The sequence below is a fragment of the Strongylocentrotus purpuratus genome, unplaced genomic scaffold (genome assembly GCF_000002235.5).
Source record: "Strongylocentrotus purpuratus isolate Spur 01 unplaced genomic scaffold, Spur_5.0 spur5_scaffold_7, whole genome shotgun sequence".
Taxonomy (NCBI): domain Eukaryota; kingdom Metazoa; phylum Echinodermata; class Echinoidea; order Camarodonta; family Strongylocentrotidae; genus Strongylocentrotus; species Strongylocentrotus purpuratus.
In genome coordinates, this window is record NW_022145613.1 from 4,010,711 (window position 1) to 4,016,710 (window position 6,000).

The window sequence follows — 6,000 nt, forward strand, 5'->3', positions numbered from 1 at the left end:
AACTGCTCTTTACAACACAAAACGTTGTAAATGAGATAAAATTTAGGAATCAGTCTCGCGTCGCATGCCATCAATCGCCCGGCCCCGGAAGATCAAACAAACCGACAGCAGGTTACACCATCAAGCATTTATTTATCCTCCTTCCGATTCAGAGTTGCCAATTTACCCATCTTGATTTGTAAATCAACCCCTATTTATTTAGGAAGACTAGATCCTTCAGCCACGCTTAGCATATCCCACATATTGTGACAAGTCTGTGCTGTTTGACAAGATTTGTAGCTTATGGCTTGATTGGTAGCTGATGAAGTCACAAGATATTCAGCTGATACGTCATGTTGAGAATCAGAGAGGCATTAATTCTCTATCAAATAGTAGGAGCTAGGCCATCAGTAAAAAAAAAAATTCTTGGCCAAAGGCTGGTAGCTCTAAAAAGAATCATTAGTTGTGGGATTTCTACTAGCTTGACCTAATTATTCATTTAAAATATTCTTTTAACTTTCTTTTCACAATAGACTTAGATAGATAGCAAAACAATTTCCTCTGAGACAATCTATTATTCATTATCTTAACCACTGGGGACCGTATTCCGAAGAGTAAGTTATTAGTGAGAGTATGTTAATTGTCAAGAAAATTATATTGTGCAGAATAGACATTTATTATTGGTCTTCACACAGATGTCTCTCTACACTATACACATGGGCAGGAAGCCTTCGGGCATACACATAACCACTCACTTGTCTAAATTTCAATTTGTCATGACAATTAGCAAACTCTAACTAACACAAAGATAACAAAGTTTTCAGAATACCATGCACCTTGGGTCATGAAATCTAATTTAGAATTTGTAAATGTAATTCAATAAACAGCATTTCTGTCACACAGCCTGAAGGAGCTAGGTATGGAGTGAAATATTGTCTGTCTTGAATATTTCATGAGTATAAGAAGGACAAAGGGAAGTAGGAAGTAATTATTCTGGTGAAACACCTGAGGATGTGGGTACATGTTATGCTATTTCTCACTGTTATATATTTTTTTCCTTTTCTTTTTTCAGTTCTCAGTATATACAGAGACTTTGGGGGTGATTCCATACAAAGTGACCCATACAACATATGTATTTTTTTATCAACTACAGTCTTTTATCTAACAATGAAAGAAGAAAAATCTCTCTCGATATGACCACTTAATGATGGTAGTGATGACAGGAAGAACCAAAAGCCAGTGGTCATAGCAAGCGATTGGATGAAACAAATTGATGAAATGTCATGATGTCATATGAGACTAAGTGCACAGCATTGGCCTTTGGCATTATGGAACCTATTGCACGATTAAATTTCATAGATATTGCAAGCCAATACTTTCCCATGTATACAGATATTTTGCATAACACAAGGAGACAGTTTTGCAAGTTGTTTTCACAAACATTTAAAAGAGGCTAATTACAGTATGTACATGTTCAAATATTGATTGCCAGCTCATTTTTACTTGTAAATATTGGTTTATGCAGTACTACTGGACGAGCACCAACCAGTTAAGGTGTGAATAGCAATACCGTACTTCATAGCATGGTAATTCTATTACACAGCTAACCAGTCTTAATCAGGTTCGCCTTCAATTGGATGTAGGTACAAACGTCACAAAATAGAGAGCCGAAGTGCTAACATCATATTCCCTCGCTGTCCGGGTTACTGGTTCTAAACGACAGAGCCTGTGCAAGAGGTTCACCGTGAAATCATTCAAGCAACAGACTGGAGCAGGGCGAATTCAGTGTTTGGGGCTAGTATGATCACCACAACACTATTTAGCACAATTTTTAGTTGTTGAATAAGCAACCTTGACAACTTGGACTGTATGACGTCACACTTTGGTACTCTATTCAATTTATGTAGGGATTAACAGACCCGCAATACAGAGGACATGTCTATTAAAGATGAATTTTGCTGATTTTAATATCCAGACAAATTAATTCAGTTATATTATTTGTCCATCTTTACTCTACCATTAAACAATGTTCAAGGCTTCAAAATGACACAGCTGACTGAAAAAAGGAAAATGGAAATTGAAAAATAATGTCTACTTTGAAACATGCAGGCCTCATGACACAATCAATGTGAAGTTCTTTTAAGAGATTGTTAAGTCATTTGAGTACTGCAAATCAAACTAATTAAGGAACAACCTGGAAGATCACTTCATTGGACAAGTTTAGGTACAGTACCATGCAATTAATGAATGTCTTCATTTTTTACATTTCTATGTCATTGTTACTCTTTATAATGTACTATTGCATCTCCTTGTTAAATAATCATTATCATTACTTACTTCATTGCATTCATCATGTCCTTTCCTTCCCTAACTTTCATTTTCAGCCCTCCCATTAAAAACATCATGATTGCAGGTCAGATTTCAAAGAAATGCAAAAAATATGGTGAATTCCGATTCCATGCTTTTCAATTGAATCCAACGTACGAAGGAGGAGAAGACTTCTCTCAGATCAAATCTCAAAAAGGTCATGCATTCATTCACTTCTATTCTAATCAAACAAAAGTCATGAGGATTCTATATTTAGAGGAATATGGAAACATGCCTTGAATAGTTCTCTACATCTAATACAATGTAAGGCACCATCTATCGTGACAAGAGCAATGTGAAATCTTTTTTTCCAAAGAACAAAAAAGTAAATTCTCTGTTTTGTTTTTGCAGAAATGAAATTCTCATTACTTGATGAAACAGAGTTGGCTCTGGATTCAGTAGGAGTTCAGAAGGACTTTGCCCAAGTCATTGACTTCATCAAATATTTCCAATAGAAATCCTACATTTTCAATCCTACAAAACATGCATTGCATTATATTTTACGTTAACCTTCTACCGCTAACCGCCACTAGAATATAGTGGCAAAGTGGAAAAAAATGGACTTAATTCAAGTCTGCATTTTGTTTTCATTGATTTTAATTTCCAAGTTGCTTCTAAGGAAGTGTTCACCAACTTAAATGTTTAGTTGATCTCATGATGGTACTGTAATATGTTCTGAAAGCTTTTCCTTTGACTCAAATGCACAATAATCTTTAAAGGAAGCCATTGATGTTAGTTGTCTGTATTTTCTTTTTTTGTATCAGTTTGACAAAAGCACGTTGAAAATGTGACATCTTTAACAAATATGGTATTTTGTTATTGATTATAATTTAATTAAAATAGTAATTTAATGAACACACCAAATGCTCAAAATAATCTTCACCATGCCCTTTCCATAATTTCACCCAAACACAAACCTTAAGAAGATCCTGTAAGTTGCTGAGGATGCTGGGTAGGGACGCAAATTCAATTTGACGGCGGCGAGGGGCATTATACCTTGGTCAGTGATGAATTTAACATGTTGGATATTGGTCGCGGAAGATCTCAAAGAAAAGGGAGCAGAATTTACTAATCGGATGATTCCCTAACAAGATCAGAGGACCGCATCCAAGCACGGAGAACATCCTCTTTATGGTTACCCCCTAGCAACAAGAAAATCCTCCTCTTCATCACTTTGATAGGTTTGTGTTTATTGGAGCTGCTGGCATCGGAGTATGCTGTAAATATTGTTGCGTCAGCAGGATGATAAAATCTGATATTGCATCAATTCTGCATGATTGCATTCATACCTACCTCTAGTCACTTGTCGTATTTTGTTAAGTATTATTATGCATTAGCAAGATAATAAATTCCGACATCAAATCAATTTCACCTGATTGGACTTGTTAACAGCTTTAATTCCTAATATAGCTGCATGCATATTACAGCTTTACGTAATGAGTTACTGTAAATAACACAAGTCAGAAAGATAAGAGAATTTGATATTGAACAAATATCACACTACTTTATTAAAAATAATAATTATCATCAATTGATGAGGCTAATATTTGTACAGGAGGATTAAGATCATTATTGGCATTTCAATGCAAATTACAGGAACTCTTGGCTACTTGACAACTTGCCAATACCTTCACATATAGATTATGTTACAATCAAAACAATTCAGAATAAATCCTAGTAAGCGTTCATTGAATCATTTTAATAACATGGTATCTTTTTTCCATTCAATAATTCCAATATAGGTACACCAAAGTCCATAAATTTCACCCGCAACCTGCAACGCGATCTAAAAAAGAAGGCAATATATCCTGGTAATAATAGCGCGTTTCCCCCCTGGGGCATCAATTGATTTGCAGTGTTCCTTTCATCGATAACCACAACAAATTTTGATTCGATGTAATTTCGAGCCCACCGGGCTTTATAATTGATAGGCAAGACCCCCGCTCTATTGAAGGGCTGTAGCTGGAGGGGGAGACATATATTCCCCCTTTCGGTTTTAGAAGGGCTATGAAGGTAGAAGGGATAGAGTTCGACTTCAGGATTTAATAAATCCGGACTAGAAAAGGAACCAAATGAGAAGAGGAGATATCAATTGCACCTCAGCTCCAAGGAACATCCGTAGGTCACAAAGTTATGAGATTAGGTTGCATTCCAAATCTCATATAAGAGTATCAAGGATTTACATTGAGATATGCCTCGAGTACAGTATAGAGATTGGGGAGGAGTCTCTTTCAAAATTAAAATTGCTGATGGCATTCATTTTCATAAAGTAGAAAAGTATATGACGATATTACATGACTAGTGTTAAGATTCATACATACATAATTGATCAATTGTACAGAGTTCTGGTAAACATTGTATAAAAGGTTCTTGTATAACACGGGAAAGTTCAAAGATATCACAATTGAATAAGAGCCATGAAAAGGGCTAGTTAAATTAGCTCTGCTAAGAATCTAGATACACAACTTGGTTACTGCAATGCAATGTTATATTTTCTATATGCATATTTATGATGAAGAATTTAGAGTCAGCCTCTTAAAATGCAACTGAAGATAGTATAAAGCTCAATCTCATTGAATCAAGTCCAACTATAGACGTAATGGTCCAACTAATGGACAAGATCGCTCAACGAAAAAGCAAAAGGAGAAAGAAGAAAAAAAAGGAGGATTTTTATCTTATTTAGAAATCTTACTCTTAAGTAGTCCTTGGGGAATGCGGTATCGGTATCTGGATGTAAATATCAAAATTATGACAGATGCATAATGAAAAACAAGGTGGCATCTTCTTTGGAGCATTAGAAGGCAAAAGCACTTGAACTAAATGGATGGTCACTGCTAGCCTCTCCACAAGCACGGTAAAACTTACTGTTGCATCTTTTTATTTAAACAATTATTTAAATATAAAAGAAACCCATCAGATGTTTAACTTAAATACAACATTATAAAGCCAACTTTTTATCCCAAAAGTACATATGAGTCAAGATCAAGTCATAATAACACACTTTTGAATTGTAAAAAGAATCGATTTAACTCATTCAAAAAAGTATAAATATCTCCCTGAAACCAAGGCTAGTGAATTGCAGGTGTATTTGCCAAAATGGGTAGGTAAGGGAAAAGGGGGTTTCCGTGAAATTTAACATCACCACGTTGGGCAAATTTGCTTGAAATTCTCAGGAGGTTCTAATAGGTTCTAATTCAGTTTGAGGTTTCCTTTCTTTTGCAAAAAACGTTGAAACAGTCCAATGACAACAGCCTGTAATTGAATAAGGATTACTGGAGATTCACCTTTGTAAAACGATGATGACAATAATATAAAAAGTAGTACACATGTATCATCAAATGTAGTATAAAAACACTTAAAGGCTGTTAGTGCGAGGATTTGTAAAAGAGGCATTGATAAGCATTATAAATTTCTACCAAACACCTTCTATCATTTCTGTCTTACATTTTAATCATTAAAGTGCGTGGTCATCATTATATTCTTCGAACCCTGTCACAGCTTTGTCAAACCACATGTCTCCATCAGCTCTATAAACCATTCTTAAAAAGGAGGGCATCATTTGTCAACCTTGACACCTCCCCTCCCCCCCCCCCCCTCCCCTTAACATGCAATTCCTCCCCCTGAGCTCTCTCCAATCTACAAACAAACAAAAGC